This window comes from Bubalus kerabau, chromosome X (assembly GCF_029407905.1).
Source record: "Bubalus kerabau isolate K-KA32 ecotype Philippines breed swamp buffalo chromosome X, PCC_UOA_SB_1v2, whole genome shotgun sequence".
In the NCBI taxonomy this organism is placed as follows: Eukaryota; Metazoa; Chordata; class Mammalia; order Artiodactyla; family Bovidae; genus Bubalus; species Bubalus kerabau.
The window spans coordinates 97,707,916-97,726,504 of NC_073647.1; positions in this window are offsets into that span (position 1 = coordinate 97,707,916).

Sequence of the window (18,589 nt, forward strand, 5' to 3'; positions counted from 1 at the left end):
TTGTAAGAAAACAGGAAATTAACATGTTATCATATTATTAACTAAAGTATAAATTTTGTTCAACACTCACAAAATTTTATGCTAGTGTCCATTATTTGTTTCCATATCTTATTCAAGGCTTCATATTATATTTAATTGCATTGAGCAGCTTCTATTACATGAAGCAAATTCTGGTAAATTCTCTTTTCAGTTTTGTTCTATTACAAGTATTTTCTAAAAATCCTGTTATGGCTTCTTAGAAGCATCTTATTTATCACTTAGAAGCACACATTTAATTTCCAAATACATGGGATTTAAAAAAAATCTTTGATATTAATTTCTCATTTAAATGCTTTTCTCTCTGCTGTCACCCTCTGTTTTTTTTTTTTTTTTTTTTCTGTCTTCTAACTTTATTGAGGATTTCAATGGCTACGTCAAAAATCTCTCTTTGTGAATGTCACACTTGAAAACATGTGGGTTATTTTCAAATATCTTTTGATATTGATCTCTAACAGAATTCCACAGTAATAAGAGAATAGACACTGCATGATTTCAATATGTTTAGACCTTGAAATTTCTGCATCTGAACTTATGTCTCTGGATATTTTCCAGTGTCTCCTATTTTATAGTCTATGTGAATTTGAATAGAAGTTTTATCCTACTGTTGTGTGAAAACTGCAAAATCTTAATTATGTCAAATTGGTTCATAATGCTTTTCAGGTCTACTATATTCTTCTACTTCTCTGTACATTAATTCTATTAATTTATGAGACTTTGATACTTAAACTCTTACTAAAAATCTTAATTTATCTACCTAAAACAAACAATTGTAATATATAGTGGAACTATATATAGCTGTGTTCTGTATATTCCAAATCTCCTGTAAATGTGTTATCATATTTTTGTAATTTGAAAAATAAAAAAGAAAGTTAAAAATTATTTACTTAAAATCCAACATAAGAAAATAATATTTTTAAATCAAAGAAATGATGAGTTCTGGCAACAATGCAGAAGAGGGCATAGGTACTCAGCATGATTCCCATCTGGTAAGAAAAATAGTGGCCAATTCCTGATGTGCAGTCAGGCAGGCCAAACACAGTGGTAGAGGTATGAGACACAGTCATGATTCAGTTGAAATTTCCATACTTCTATACTATACAAAATTCTTATATACTTTCCATAAAAGTATATAAGATTTCCATACTTTTATACTATAAGAAATACCTCTATACTATAAGGACTATAAAGAAAGCTGAGTGCCAAAGAATTGATGCTTTTGAACTGTGGTGTTGGAGGAGACTCTTTTTTTTTTCATTTTTTTTTTCATTTTATTTTATTTTTAAACTTTACATAATTGTATTAGTTTTGCCAAGAGTTCCTTGGGCTGCTAGGAGATCAAACCAGTCAATCCTGAAGGAAATCAATCCTGAATATTCATTGGAAGGAGTGATGCTGAAGCTGAAACTCCAATACTTTGGCCACATGATGCGAAGAACTGACTCATTGGAAAAGACCCTGATGCTGGGAAAGATTGAAGGCAGGAAGAAAAGGGGACGACAGAGGATGAGATGTTTGGATGGCATCACCAACTCGATGTACATGAGTTTGAGCAAGCTCTGGGAGTTAGTGATGGACAGGGAAGCCTGGCGTGCTGTAGTCCATGGGGTCACAAAGAGTCAGACACGACTGAGCTACTGAACTGAACTTCCATACTTCAGTCTGAGGCACAAGGGGTAGTTGGTATCTCAAAGCAGAAGACCTTCCTCACACCCTTTCTATCAGTCTACATATGTTTTTATAAGATAAGTAATGCTTGTTCTTCTATGCCCAAACAGATGAGGCATAGAAGAATGTGAGGGTTGCTTGGCATCAGAATACAAGGCATGATGTTTTCTTGCAACAATGCAGAAGAAGGCATAGGTACTCAGCATGATTCCCATCTGGTAAGAAAAATAGAGGCCAATTCCAGATGTGCAGTCAGGAAGGCCAAGCACAGTGGTATAGGTATGAGACATAGTCATGGTTCAGTTGAGATTCAATCAGGCAGACAGCCAATCAGGGCAGTGCCTGCTACTTCTTTTTTTTTTTGTTTTGTTTTGTTTTGTTTTGTTTTGTTTTAATTTTATTTTATTTTTAAACTTTACATAACTGTATTAGATTTGCCAAATATCAAAATGAATCCACCACAGGTATACATGTGTTCCCCATCCTGAACCCTCCTCCCTCCTCCCTCCCCATTCCATCCCTCTGGGTCGTCCCAGTGCACCAGCCCCAAGCATCCAGTATCGTGCATCGAACCTGGACTGGCATCTCATTTCATACATGATATTTTACATGTTTCAATGCCATTCTCCAAAATCTTCCCACCCTCTCCCTCTCCCACAGAGTCCATAAGACTGTGCCTGCTACTTCTAAAGAGCTGCCCCTATGGCTCTTTTCTTTTTCTGGAATCAAAATGGCTTACTTAAAGTTTCTTATCCTGAGTAGAAATAGAATTATGGTTTTATTTTGTGCTGTAAATTTGGGCAATTGGTCTTGGAAATTTTAAAGAGGAACCTCACTGCTCCACTAACCAGGAAGGCTGTCAGTAGGAAGCAGATTACAGTCACAAGTTAGGAAAGCATAGAGGCTAAGAGAAAATAATTTGGAATCAGGCAGACATGAGTTCCAGTTCTGCCTCTGTGTCTTCCTAGATGTGTAATTTTAGTTAATAACTTAACCTCTTTGAGCCCTGTAGGACCCACTCAAAATGAGGAGCAGAGGAAAGGAGATGATAATGGGGTTCCTCTTTAAAATTTCCAAGACCAATTTCCCAAACTCACAGCACAAAATAAAACCATAGTTCTATTCCTACTCTGGATAAACAACTGTTAAGTAAGCCATTTTCATTCCAGAAAAAGAAAAGAGCCATTAGAGGAAGCCTCCTTAGAGACTTGTCAGAACTCAGCACACCTCTTCCTCTGTGGAGAATTGTGGTAGAATGACTAACTGAGGTATTACTTTGTGTTTTGTTCTCATTGTATAATTTCCCTCACCACTTGATTTCAAACTGCACTTCTCAACACACATATCTTGTACTATTTAGGATGCATGATTGACTAATATAAAGAAATTCAAAATACAATGGCTTAAGTGAGATAGATATTTATTTCTCTTTCATATGATAGACTGCTTATATTTATCCCAGGACATCATAGGTATAGGGATTTGACAGTGAGAGGTGCCTTGTTTGTCATTTAAAATAAAACATGACTTCCATCTTATGGTCCTAGATGACTGCTCCAGTCCCTATCATCATATCTACATTCCAACCAGGGGAAATGGGAGATCATGAAGGTGAGATGGATAATTGGGAATAAACTAAAATTCTTTACTGATACTCTCCTTTGACTTGAACATCTAAGTTCTTCTCTCGACATGGGGCACAATCACCCACTCCCAGAAAAGTTAAGTCAAATTTTCTTCCAGCTGCTAAATTTGGCCCTAAAGCCAGAATCTCTGGACGATACAGTTCTATCAGATTTGAGTGTATCTTCATATAGTCTAGTGATCTAGAAACTGTGGGATATATTATCTACCTCTTCATCCCCCAAATCCAAAATATATTGGTGGAGTAGGAACAGACAAATGTAATAATACTTTCATATAGAAAAGGTAATAATTAGAAACACACAGTAGTCACTGGTACAAAATAATTATCAAGTCTCAATGGACAGGAACTGTAAAACTTCCCTGCCAAAGAAGTGTAAGTAAGTTTATAGCTTAACCCTGGAGGTTCCTGGCTATTTCTTGAGAATGACACTTTGGTCTAGCCTTCTCTACAGCCCCTGGTTCTTCAATGTTCATTATTACCCATGCCAGTTCTGAAGTGGTCATTGGAGAATAATTCAGCATTTGTATTCATTCCCCTTGACTCAGATATGGAGCCCATAGTTGATTCAGATGTTAAATGATAATGGATTTTTGCAAGCCAGGATGTGAATCCTTTTTCAATACAATTCATTCAAAAATTTATGTAACTATTACCTCCCTCCTCTTAGTGCTGGTATGGTCACAGAGTTATACCTTTATACATTACATGCCCATAAATATAGATTTATAATAATTTATGCACTTGTTTTTTCAATGAGACATGGTGAAAAAAAAAGAGCCACTAAAAATACTTACAGTAAACTGATATTTGCCAATGTGTTTTTCTTATTCCTACGTATTTCTTCATATGGATTTGAATAACTCTTTATGTCTTTTGATTTCGGCCTGAAGGACTTCTTCTAGTTTTTCTTATAGGTCAGGTTTACTAGCAATAAATTTTCGCCATTATCTTGGAATGTCCTTATTTCTCCTTAATTTTTGAAGTAAAGCTATGCTGGATATAGAACTGATATAGAATTGAAACATTTTTTCTTTGAACAAGTCATTCCACATCCTTCTGGCCTTCATAGTTTCCATGGGGGGCGGGGAAAGAATTGTTGACTTATTGAGGTTTCCTTTTATGTGATGAGTTGCTTCTTTCCTGTTATCAAAATTTATTCTTTGCCTTTGACTTTTAATAGACTTTTTTATTTATCTATGGTTGGAAATCTTTTAGTTTGCCTTATAAAAGTTCAGAGATAAAATTTCCAACATCTGTTGGATCACTGAAAAAGCAATAGAGTTCCAGAAAAACATCTACTTTTGCTTTATTGACTATGCCAATGCCTTTGACTGTGTGTATCACAACAAACTGTGGAAAATTCTTAGAGATAGGAATACCAGACCACCTTACCTGCCTTCTGAGAAATTTTTATGCAGGTCAAGAAACAACAGTTAGAATCAGACATGGAACAACAGGTTGGTTCCAAATTGGGAAAGGAGTATGTAAAGTCTATATATTGTCACCCTGCTTATTTAACTTTTATGCAGAGTACATTATGAGAAATGCCAGGCTGGATGAAGCACAAGCTGGAATCAAGATTGCTGGGAGAAATATCAATAACCTCAGATACACAGATAACACCACCCTTATGATAGAACAACTAAAGGGCCTCTTGATGAAAGTGAAAGAGGAGAGTGGAAAAGTTGGCTTAAAACTCAACATTCAAAAAACTAAGATTATGCCATCATGGTCCCATCATTTCATGGCAAATAGATGCGGAAACAATGGAAACAGTGACAGACTTCATTTTCTTGAGCTCCAAAATCACTGCAGATGATGACTGTAGCCATAAAATTAAAAGATGCTTGCTCCTTGAAAGTACAGCTATGACCAACCTAGACAGCATATTAAAAAGTAGAGACATTATTTTGCTGAAGAAGGTCCATCTGGTCGAAGCTATGGTTTTTCCAGTAGTTATGTATGGAGGTAAGAGTTGGACTATAAAAAAGGCTGAGCGCTGAAAAATTGATGCTTTTGGACTGTGGTGTGGAGAAGATTTGAGAGTCCCTTGGCCTGCAAGGAGATCAAAGTAGTCAATCCTGAAGGAAATCAGTCCTGAATATTCATTGGAAGGACTGATGCCGAAGCTGAACTCTCATACTTTGGTCACCTGATGTGAAGAACTGACTCATTGGAAAGTACCCTGTTGCTGGGAAAGATTGAAGGCAGAAGGAGAAGGGGACGGCAGATGATGAGATCGTTGGATGACATCACCAAGTCGATGAACATGAGTTTGAACAAGCTCCGGGAGTTGGTGATGGACAGGGAAGCCTTAGCATGCTGCAGCCCATGGGGTCACAAAGAGTCGGACACTACTGAGCAACTCAGCTGAACTGATAAAAGTTCAATGAGTTTCCTAGGTGTGTAGATTAATGTTTTTAGTCAAATTTGGGCAATTTTGGCCAGTATTCTTTCAAATGCTCTTTCTGTGTCCTTTATCTCTTCTCTCCTTTGGGATTCCCTTTACATGTATGTTGGTATATTTGATAATGTTCAATAAGTCCCTTAAGCTCTGTTCACTTTTCAACATTCCCTTTTGTTTTTGTTTCTTAGACTGAATAAATTCCAATCAAGTCAAATACCTTTAAATTCACTGATTCTTTTGCTGTCAATTAAAATCTGCTAAGTCCTTCCAGTAATTTTTACATTTATTGTACTTTTCAGCACCATAGATTTTATTTTGCTCATTAAAATGTTTCCATCTGCATTTTTCACATCATTTTTTAAAATTAAACTTTGTATTGGGGTATGGCCAATTAACTGTGTTGTGATAGCTTCAAGTGAAGAGCAAAGAAACTCAGCCATATATAAAAACGCATCCATTCTCTTCCAAACTCCCCTCCTGTCTAGGCTGCCACAAAACATTAAACAGAGTTCCTTGTACTATACAACTGCTCCTTGTTGGTTATCCATTTTAGATGTAGCAGTATATACCTGCTATTTTTATATTATTTTCCATTATGATTTATCTTAGGAGATTGAATATAGTTCCCTGTGCTATACAGTAAGACCTTGTTTGTTTACCCATTCTTAAGGTACAAATCTTAGTTCAGTTCAGTTCAGTGTCTCAGTTATGTCTGACTCTTTGTGACCCCATGGACTGCAGCATGCCAGGATCCCCTGTCCATCACCAAATCCCAGAGCTTTCTCAAATTCATGTTCATTGAGTCGGTGATGCCATCCAGCTATCTTATCCTCCGTTGTCTCCTTCTCCTCCTACCCTCAAGCTTTCCCAGCATCAGGGTACTTTCCAATGAGTCAGTTCTTTGCATCAAGTGGCCAAAGTATTGGAGCTTCAGCTTCAGCATTAATCCTTCCAGTGAATATTCAGAACTGATTGCCTTTAGGATTGACTGGTTTGATCTCCTTGCAGTTCAAGGGACTCTCAAGAGTCTTCTCCAACACCACAGTTTGAAAGTATCAATTCTTCAGTGCTCAGCCTTGTTTATGGTCCAACTTTCACATCCATACCTGACTACTGGAAAAATCATAACTTTGAGCATACGGACCTTCGTTCGAAAACTGATGTCTTTGATTTTTAATATGTTCTCTAATTTTGTCATAGCTTTTCTTCCAAGGAGCAAGTGTCTTTTAATTTCATGGGTGTAGTCAATGTCTACAGTGAATTTGGAGCCCAAGAAAATAAAATCTGTACCTGCTTTGACTTTTTACCCTTTTTTTTTCCCCCATGAACTGATGGGACTAGATGCCATGATCTCAAGTTTTTGAATGTTGAGTTTTAAGCCAGATTTTTCACTCTCCTTTTTCACACTCATCAAGAGGCTCTTTAGTTCCTCTTCACTTTCTGCCATTAGGTAGTATTATCTGTATATCTGAGGTTTTTGAGATTTCTCAGGCAATCTTTATTGCAGCTTGTGATTCATCCAGCCTAGCATTTTGCATGATGCTCTCTGCATATAAGTCAAATAAACAAGGTGAAAATGTACAGTCTTGTCATACTCCTTTCCCGATTTTAAACCAGTCAAATGTTTTGTGTAAGGCGCTAACTGTTGTTTTTTTGACCTGCATACAGGTTTCTCAGAAGGCAGATAAGGTGGTCTAGTATCCCCATCTCTTGAAGAATTTTTCACAGTTTGTTGTGATTCACATAGTTAAAATCTTTAGCATAGTCAATGAAGCAGAAGTTGATGTTTTTCTGGAATATTCTTCCCAACAAATGTTGGCAATTTATTCTCTGATTCCTCTGCCTTTTCTAAATTCAGCTTGTACATCTGGAAGTTCATGGTTCAAGTAATGCTGAAGTCTAGCCTGAAGGATTTTGAGCATTACCTTGCTTGCTAGCTAGTGTAATTGTCCAGTAGGTTGGACATTCTTTGGCATTGCCCTTCCTTTGGATTGGAATGAAAACTGATCTTTTAAAGTCCTGTGGCAACTGTTGAGTTTTCCAAATTTGCTGGCATATTGAGTGCAGCACTTTCACAGCATCATCTTTTAGGATTTTGAATATTTTAGCTGGAATTACACCTCCACTAGCTGACTCGACTTCACACTATAGGATGTCTGGCTCTAGGTGAGTGATCACACCATCGTGGTTTTCTGGGTTATTAAGACTTTTTTGTATAGTTCTTCTGTGTATTCTTGCCACCTCTTCTTAATCTCTTCTGCTTCTGTTAGGTCTTTACTGTTTCTGTCTTTTATTACGCTCATCCTTGCATGAAATTCCTGGTGGCTCAGACTTCCCTGGTGGCTCAGACGGTAAAGCATCTGCCTATAATGCGGGAGAGCCACGTTCAATCCCTTGGTTGGGAAGATCTCCTGGAGAAGAAAATAGCAACCCACTCCAATACTCTTCCTGGAAAATTTCATAGATGGAGGAACTTGGTAGGCTACAGTCCATGGGGTCTCAAAGAGTCAGACACCACTGAGTGACTTCACTTTCACTTTGCATGACATATTCCCTTGGTATCTCCGATTTTCTTGAAGAGATCTCTAGCCTTCCCCATTCTATTGTTTTCCTCTACTTCTTTGCATTGTTCACTTAAGAAGGCCTTCTTATCTCTCCTTGCTATTCTTTGTAGCTTTGCATTCAGTTGCATATATCTTTCCCTTTTCCCCTTGCTTTTTGCTTCTCTTCTTTCCTTAGCTATTTGTAAAGCCTCCTCGGACAACCACTTTGCCTCCTTGCATTTCCTTTTCTTTGGGATGATTTTGCTCACTGTGTTCTGTACAATGTTACAAGTCTCTGTTCATAATTCGTCAGACAGTCTATCTACCAGAAATAATTCTTTGAATCTATTTATCAACTCCACTGTATAATCATAAAAGATTTTATTTAGTCATACTTCAATGCCTATTGATGTCCCTTACTTTCTTCAATTTAAGGTTGAATTTTGCAGTAGGGAGCCGATGATCTGAGCCACAATCACCTCCAGGTCTTGTTTTGCTGACAGTATAGAGCTTCTCCATCTTTGGCTGCAAAGGATATAATGAATATTATTTCAGTATTGACCATTTGGTAATCTCCATTTGTAGGGTTGTCTCTTGTGCTGTTGGAAGAGGGTGTTTGCTATGACTAGTGTGTTCTCTTCATAAAACTCTGTTAGCCTTTGCCCTGCTTCATTCTGCACTCCAAAGCCAAACTGGGCCTGTAACTCCAGGTATCTCTTAACTTTTTATTTTGCATTCCTGTTCACTATGATGAAAAGGACATCTTTTCTTCATGCTAGTTCTAGAAGTTCTATGCAAATGTTTACAGAACTGGTCAACACCCAGCAATCCCACTGCTGGGCATACACACCGAGGAAACCAGAATTGAAAGAGACACGTGTACCCCAATGTTCATCACAGCACTGTTTATAATAGCCAGGACATGGAAGCAACCTAGATGTCCATCAGCAGATGAATGGATAAGAAAGCTGTGGTACACAGCTTCATATACACAATGGAGTATTACTCAGCCATTAAAAAGAATACATATGAATCCGTTCTAATGAGGTGGATGAAACTGGAGCCTATTATACAGAGTGAAGTAAGCCAGAAAGAAAAACACCAATACAGTATACTAACACATATATATGGAATTTAGAAAGATGGTAATAATAACCCTGTATGCGAGACAGCAAAAGAGACACAGATGTACAGAAAAGTCTTTTGGACTCTGTGGGAGAAGGTAAGGGTGGGATGATTTGGGAGAATGGCATTGAAACATGTATAATATCATATAAGAAATGAATCACCAGTCCAGGTTTGATGCAGGATACAGGAAGCTTGGGGCTGGTGCACTGGGATGACCCAGGGGGATGGTATGGGGAGGGAGGAGGGAGGAGGGTTCAGGATGGGGAACACATGTATGCCTGTGGCGGATTCATTTTGTATATGGCAGAACCAATACAATATTGTAAAGTAAAATAATAATAATAATAATAAAAGAAATGTATTTAAAAAAAAAAAGAACTGGTCAACAGCTTCTTTGCCATCAGTGATTGGGGCATAGACTTGGATTATTGTTATGTTGAATGGTTTGCCTTGGAAATGAACTGATGTCATTCTGTCATTTTTGAGATTGTGCAGAAGTACTGCATTTTGGGGAGAAGGAAATGGCAACCCAGTCTTGTATTCTTTCCTGGAGAATCCCATGGACTGGTGCCTGATGGGCTATGGTGCCACTGTGCCTGATGGGCTACAGTCCATGGGGTTGCAAAGAGTTGGACACGACTGAAGTGAGTTAACATGCACTGCATTTTTGGACTCTTTTGTTGACTATGAGGGCTACTCCATTTCTTCTAAGGCATTCTTGCCCACAGGAGTAGACATACTGTTCATCTGAATTAAATTTGCCTATTCCCATCCATTTTTTGTTCATTGGTTCCAAAACTGTTCAGTCTTGCCATCTCTTGTTTGATCACTTCCAATTTACCTTGATTCATGCACCTAACATTCTAGATTCCTATGCCATATTGTTCTTTACAGTATCAGGCTTTACTTTCACCACTGGATACATCCACAACTTGGCATGGTTTCTGCTCTGGCTCAGCCTCTTCCTTCTGTAACTATTTCTCCACTCTTCTCCAATAGCACATTCAACATCTACTTACTTGGGGTGGGGGGTAGGCAGAGCTCATCTTTAAGTGTCAAATCTTTTTGCCTTTTCATACTCTTAATGGGGTTCTCAAGGCAAGAATACTGGAGTGATTTGCTATTCCCTCCTCCAGTGGACCAGGTTTTGTTAGAACTCTCCACTATGCCTTGTTCACCTTGGGTGGCCCTGCACAGCATTGTCATAACATTATTGAATTATGCAAGCCACTTCACCACAATAAGGCTGTGATCCATGAAGTGGATGTTATCCTCCAGGGGCTTTATAGTTTCTGGCCTTACATTTAAGTCATTAGTCCATTTTGGGTTTATTATTGTGTATTGTGTTAGGTTTTCCCAGATGTTGCAATGTTAAAGACTCTGCCTGCCAATTCAGGAGACAGAGGCGATGTGGATTCAACTGCTGGGTCAAGAGTATCTGCTGGAAGAGCTAATGCAATCTGCTGCAGTATTCTTGCCTGGAAAATCACATGGACAGAGGAGTCTGATGGGCTACAGTCCAGTCAGTTCAGTCACTCAGTCGTGTCTGACTCTTTGCGACCCCATGAATTGCAGCACGCCAGGCCTCCCTGTCCATCACCAACTCCCGGAGTTCACCCAAACTCATGTCCCTTGATTCGGTGATGCCATCCAGCCATCTCATCCTCTGTCGTCCCCTTCTCCTCCTGCCCCCAATCCCTCCCAGCATCAGAGTCTCTTCCAATGAGTCAACTCTTCGCATGAGGTGGCCAAAGTATTGGAGTTTCAGCTTTAGCATCAGTCCTTCCAATGAACACCCAGGACTGATCTCCTTTAGGATGGACTGGTTGGATCTCCTTGCAGTCCAAGGGACTCTCGAGAGTCTTCTCCAACACCGCAGTTCAAAAGCATCAATTCTTCAGCACTCAGCTTTCTTCACAGTCCAACTCTCACATCCATACACGACCACTGGAAAAACCAGAGCCTTGACTAGACGGACCTTTGTTGGCAAAGTAATGTCTCTGCTTTTCAATATGCTATCTAGGTTGGTCATAACTTTCCTTCCAAGGAGTAAGCATCTTTTAATTTCATGGCTGCAATCACCATCTGCAGTGATTTTGGAGACCCCCAAAATAAAGTCTGACACTGTTTCCACTGTTTCCCCATCTCTTTGCCATGAAGTGATGGGACCAGATGCCATGATCTTCGTTTTCTGAATGTTGAGCTTTAAGCCAACATTTTAACTCTCCTCTTTCACTGTAATCAAAAGGCTTTCTAGTTCCTTTTCACTTTCTGCCATAAGGGTGCTACAGTCCAGGGGGTCGCAAAGAGTCAGACATGACTGAGCACACATGCATGGTGTTAGGAAGTATTGAAGTTTCATTCTTTTACATAGAGCTATCCAGTTTACTCAGCACCACATATTGAAGACCCTGTCTTTTCTGCATTGTGTATTCTTGCCTCCTTTGTCAAAGATAAGGTGCTCATAGATGCGTTGGGTTTCTATCTTGTTCCATTGGTCTATGTTTCTGTTTTTGTGCCAATACTATATTGTCTTGATGGCTGCAACTTTGTAGTACAGTCTCAAGTCAGGAAGACTGATTCCTCCAGCTCCGTTTGTCTTTGTCAAAATCGCTTTGGCTATTTGGTGTCCTTTGTGTTTCCATACAATTTGTGAAGTTGTTTTTTTTTTTTTTTTTGCTATACATCTATGAAAAATATCATAGGTAGTTTGATAAGGGTTTCATTGAATCTGTAGATTGTTTTATGTAGTATTGTCATTTCCACAATATTGATTCTTCTGTTTAGGAACATGATATTTGTGTCATCTGTTTATTTCATCTTCGATTCCTTTCATCAGTGTCTTACAGTTTTCTGCATATACCTTTTTTTCCATTTAGGTAGGTTGATTCATAGGTATTTTATTTCTTTTTGGCAATGGTGAATGGAATTCTGTCCTTAATTGCTCGTTCTGATTTCTTATTCTTAGTGTATAGGAATGAAGCTCAACATCACTCATTATCAGAGAAATGCAAATCAAAACCACTATGAGGTACCATTTCACGCCAGTCAGAATGGCTGCAATCCAAAAGTCTACAAGTAATAAATGCTGGAGAGGGTGTGGAGAAAAGGGAACCCTCTTACACTGTTGGTGGGAATGCAAACTAGTACAGCCACTATGGAGAACAGTGTGGAGATTCCTTAAAAAACTGGAAATAGAACTGCCTTATGATCCAGCAATCCAACTGCTGGGCATACACACTGAGAAAACCAGAAGGGAAAGAGACACGTGTACCCCAATGTTCATCGCAGCACTGTTTATAATAGCCAGGACATGGAAGCAACCTAGATGTCCATCAGCAGATGAATGGATAAGAAAGCTGTGGTACATATACACAATGGAGTATTACTCAGCCATTAAAAAGAATACATATGAATCAGTTCTAATGAGGTGGATGAAACTGGAGCCTATTATACAGAGTGAAGTAAGCCAGAAAGAAAAACACCAATACAGTATACTAATGCATATATATGGAATTTAGAAAGATGGTAACAATAACCCTGTGTATGAGACAGCAAAAGAGACACTGATGTGTAGAACAGTCTTATGGACTCTGAGAGAGAGGGAGAGGGTGGGAAGATTTGGGAGAATGGCATTGAAACATGTAAAATATCATGTATGAAACGAGTTGCCAGTCCAGGTTCAATGCACGATGCTGGATGCTTGGGGCTAGTGCACTGGGACGACCCAGAGGGATGGTATGGGGAGGGAGGAGGGAGGAGGGTTCAGGATGGGGAACACATGTGTACCTGTGGCGGATTCATTTTGATATTTGGCAAAACTAATACAATTTTGTAAAGTTTAAAAATAAAAAAAAATAATAAAATAAAATAAAAATAAAAAAAAGAAAGGGATTTCTGCTTATTAACTTTATTTCCTGAGACTGCCCTATATTCTTGATTAGTTCTAGGAATTTTTTGATGACATCTTTGTTTTTCTATGCAAAGTATCATGTCAACTGCAAACAGTGAGAGTTTTGCTTCTTTTCCAATTTGGATTCCTTTTATTTCTTTTTTCTTCTCTGAGAGATGTGGGTAGATATTCCAAAACTATGTTGAATAATAGTGGTGATTATTGTCTTATTCCTGACCTTAGTAGAAATGTCATCAGTTTTTCTCCATTGAGAATAATGCTTGCTGTGGATTTTTTATATATGTTTTGTCATGTATTTATTATGTTGCATCATGTTCCTTCTATGTCACTTTTTTGGAGACTATTTTTTAAAATCATAAATGGGTATTGAATTTGTCAAAAGATTTCTTTTCATCTATTGAGATTTCAATTTGTTAATATGCCCTACCTCATTGATTTCTTTGCATATATTGAGGAATCCTTCCATCCCTGGGATAAAGTCTACTTGATCATGATGCATGATCATTTTTATGTGTTCTTGGTTTCTGTTTGCTGGGATTTTGTTCAGGATTTTTGCATCCATGCTCATCAGTGATATTGGCCTAAAGTTTTATTTTTTGTGGCATCTTTGTCTGGTTTTGGTATCAGGGTGATGGTAGCCTTGTAGAATGAGCTTGATAGTTTTCCTTCCTGTGAAATTTTCTGGACATTTTGAGCAGTATAGATATTATCTCTTCCCTACTCTCTTGGTAGAATTCACTTGCAAAGTCATCTGGACATGAACTTTTGTTTGTGGGAAGAATTTTTATTACAGTCTCAATTACAACTGGTGATTGGTCTGTTCATATTTTCCATTTCTTCTTGGTTCAGGTTTGAAAGGTTATACTTTTCTAAGAAACTGTCCATTTCTTCCAGATTGTCCATTTTATTGGAATATAGTTGCTCATGGTAGCCTCTTATGATCCTTTGTATTTCTGCATTGTCTGTGGTAACTTTTTATTTCAAAGTTTGTTGACTGAATCTTCTCCATTTTTTTTTTTTTTGATTAGTATGGCTAGTGATTTTTCAATGTTGTTTTCTTCCCAGAGAACCAGATTTTAGTTTTATTGATCTATGCTGTTTTCTCCTTCATTTCTTTATCTTTTATCTTTGCTCTGATCTTTATGGTTTATTTCCTTCTAATAACTTTGGAGTTTTTGTTGCTGTTGTTCTTCCTTTTCTAGTTGCTTTAGGTATAAGTTTAGGTTGTTTATTCGATGTTTCTCATTTCTTGAGGTAGGATTGTATTGCCATTAACTACCCTCTTAGCACTCCTTTTAGTGCACCCCATAGGTTTTGAGTTGCTGTGTTTTCATTGTCATTTTTTTTAGGTGTGTTTTGATTTCCTTTTTGATACCTCCAGTGATCTGTTGATTATTCAGAGGTGTATTGTTTAGCCTCCATGTATTTGTATTTTTTTTATAGTTTTTCCCCTATAGCTGATATCTAATCTTATAGCATTATGGTCAGAAAAGAGAGTTGACATGATTTTAATATTTTTAAAAAATTTACCAAGGCTTGACTTGTGACCCAAGATGTGGGGTCCAATTCTTGGAGAATGTGCCATGTGTACTCAAGAAAAAAGTGAAATCTACTATATCTTGGATGAAGTGCCCTTTGTTGTTGTTGTTCACTTGCTCTGCCCTCAATGCTTCCCAAGATCTAAGTCGTTTCCAATGCATTGGCTCTTCACATAAGGTGGCCAAAGTATTAGAGCTTCAACATCAGTCCTTCCAATGAATATTCAGAGTTGATTTCCTTTAAGATTAACTGGTTTGATACCCTTGCTGTCTAAGAGGCTCTCAAGAGTCATCTCTGGGACCACAGTTCAAAAGCATCAGTTCTTTCATGTTCAGCTTTCCTTATGGTCCAACTCTCACATCCATATGTAACTACTGGAAAAACCATAGTTTTGACTATTTGCACCTTTGTCAGCAAAGTGATGTCTCTGCTTTTTAGCATGCCATCTAATTTGTCACAGCTTTTCCTCCAAGAAACAAGTGTCTTTTAATTTCATGGCTGCAGTCTATATACAGTGATTTTGGAGCCCAAGAAGATAAAGTCTGGCACAGGTTCCAATTTTCCCCCTTCCATTACCATGAAGTGATGTCTTAGTTTTTTGAATGTTGAGTTGTAAGCCAGCTTTTTCATTCTCCTCCTTCACCTTCATCCAGAGGTTTTTTAGTTTGTCTTCAATTTCTGTCATTAGGGTGGTGTCATTTGCATATCTGAGATTATAGATATTTCTCCTAGCAATCTTGATTCCAGCTTGAGCTTCACCCAGCCTGGCATTTGGCATGATGTACTCTGCATAGAAGTTAAATAAGCAGGGTAACAATATACTGCCTTGATGTACTCCTTTCCCAATGTTTAACCAGTCCATTGGTCCATGCCCAGATCTAATTTTTGCTTCTTGACCTGCATACAAGTTTCTCAGGAGGCAGCTAACGTGGTCTGGTATTCCCATCTCTTAAAAATGTTCCATTTTGTTGTGATCCACAGAGTCAAGGCTTTAGCATAGTCAATGAAACATGTTTTTATATAATTCTCTTGCTTTTTTAAATAATCCAGTAGATGTTGTCAACTTGATCTCTGGTTCCTCTACGTTTTCTAAATCCAGCTTGCACATCTGGACATTCTCAGCTGACATATTGTTGAAGCCTAACTTGAAGGATTTTATGCATTACCTTGCTAGCATGTGAAAGGAGTGCAATTGAGCAGTAGCTTGAACATTCTTTGGCATTGCCCTTCTTTGGGGTTGGAGTGAAAACTGACCTTTTCCAGTCCTGTGTACACTGCTGAGTTTTCCAAATTTTCTAGCCTACTGAATGCAGCACTTTCACAGCATCATTTTTAAGGATTTGAAGTAGCTCAGCTATAATTCCATCAGCTCCACTAGCTTTGTTCGTAGTAATTCTTCATGAGGTCCACTTGACTTCACACTCCAGGATGTCTGGCTCTAGGTGAATGGTCACACCATGATGGTTATCCCTGTCATTAAGATCTTTTTTGTACAGTTCTTCTGTGTATTCTTGCTACCTCTTAATACCTTCTGCTTCTGTTAGGTCCTTACTGTATGACCTTTATTGTGCATATCTTTTCATGAAATGTTCCCTTGGTATCTCTAATTTTTTTGAAGGGATATCTAGTCTTTTCAATTCTATTGTTTTCCTGTTTCTCTGCAGTGTTCACTTAAGAATGCTTTCTTATCTCTCCTGGCTATTCTTTGGAACTCTGCATTCAGATAGGTATATCTTTCCTTTTCTCCTTTGCCTTTTTCTTCTCTTCTTTTCTCAGCAATTTGTAAGGCTTCCTCCTCGGACAACCTTTTTGTATTCTTTCATTTCTTTTTCTTGGGGATGGTTTTGGTTGTCACCTCCTGGACAGTTTTACAAATCTATGTCCCTTGTTCTTCATGCACTCTGCCTATGAGATTTAATTCCATGAAGGTATTTGTCACCTCCACTGTATAATCATAAAGGATTAGCTTTGAGCTTTCCCTGATGGTTTAGGTGGTATAGAATCTGCCTGCAATGTGAGAGACCTGGGTTCACTCCTGGGTTGGGAAGATCCCCTGGAGAAGGGAATGGCTACCCAGTCCAGTATTTGTCCTGGGGAATTCCATGGACAGAGGAGCCTGGTTAACTATAGTCCATGGGGGTCACAAAGAGTTGGACATAACTGATCAACTTTCACTTTTTTGAATGGCCTAGTGGTTTTCCCTGCTTTCTTCAATTTAAGTCTGAATTTTGCAATAAGGAGTTCATGATTTGAGCCACAGTCAGCTCTTGGTCAGTTTTGGTGACTGTATCTTTTTCATCTTTGGCTGGAAAGAAGATCAAAGAAATGCCCTGTAGATATCAATTGGATCCAACTGGTGCAATGTGTCATTTTAAGCTTGTGTTTTCTCATTAATTTTCTGTCTGAATGATCTGTCCATTGGTATGGGTGGTGTATTATAGTCCCTCACTATTATTGTGTTACTATCAATTTCCTCTTTAATAGTTGTTGGCATGTGGTTTATGTGTTGAGGTGCTCCTATGTTGAATGAATATCTTCTTCTTGGATTGAGTCCTCGATTATTGTTTAGTGTCCCTCTTTGTCTCTTGTAATGGTCTTCATTTTCAAGTCTATTTTTTCTGATATGAGTATTGCTACTCTTGCTTTCTTTTGATTTCCATTTGCATGGAATATATTTTTCTAGGCCCTCACTTTCAGTCTGTATGTATCTCTTGGTCTGAGGTGGATCTCTTGTAGACAACCTATATTGACATCTTGTTTTTGTATCCGTTCAAGCATTCTGTGTCTTCAATGAAACACGTAGTCCATTTACACTTAATGTAATTATTGATTACATTAATTATTGTATGATCCTATTACCATTTATTGTTTTAGGTTTGTTTTCATTTTTGTAGGCCTTTTCTTTCTCTTGTTTTTTTTTCTGTCTAGAGATGTTCCTTTAGTATTTGTTGTAAATCTGGCTTGGTGGTGCTGAATTAACTTTGCTTGACTGTAAAGCTTTTGATTTCTCCTTTGAATCTGAATGAAATCCTTGCAGGATTGAGTAATTTTGGTTGTAGTTTTTCTTCCTTTCATCACATGAAGTATATCCAGCCCCCTCCCTTCTGTTCTGCAGAGTTTCTCTTGAAAGATCACCTGTTAGCCTTGTGGTAATCCCCTTGTATATTATTTATTGCTTTTCCCTTGCTACTTTTGTCTTTGTGTTTAATTTTTGTTAGCTTGATTAATATGTTTCTTGGTGTATTTCTCCTTGGGTTTATCTTGTATGGGACTCTGGGCTTCCTGGACTTGGGTGGCTATTTCCTTTCCCATTTTAGGGAATTTTTTTTTACTATAATCCCTTCAGATATTTTCTCACACATTTTCCTTTTGTCTTCTTCTTCTGGGACTCCTATGATTTGAATATTATTATACTTAATGTTTTCCCAGAGGTCTCTGAGACCATCCTCATTTCTTTATATTATTTTTCTTTATTTCATTCTGCTTCAGTTATTTCTACCATTCTATCTTTCAGCTCATTTATCCATTCTTCTGCCTCAGTTGGTCAACTGTTGGTTCTCTCCAGTGTATTTTTAATCTCAGCGTTTGCATTGTTCATCACTGATTGTTTGTTCTTTAATTCTTCTAGATCCTTTTAAAACATTTTTTGTATTTTCTCAATCTTCTCAATAGCCTCCAATCTATTTATCTGTGCTTCCATTTTATTT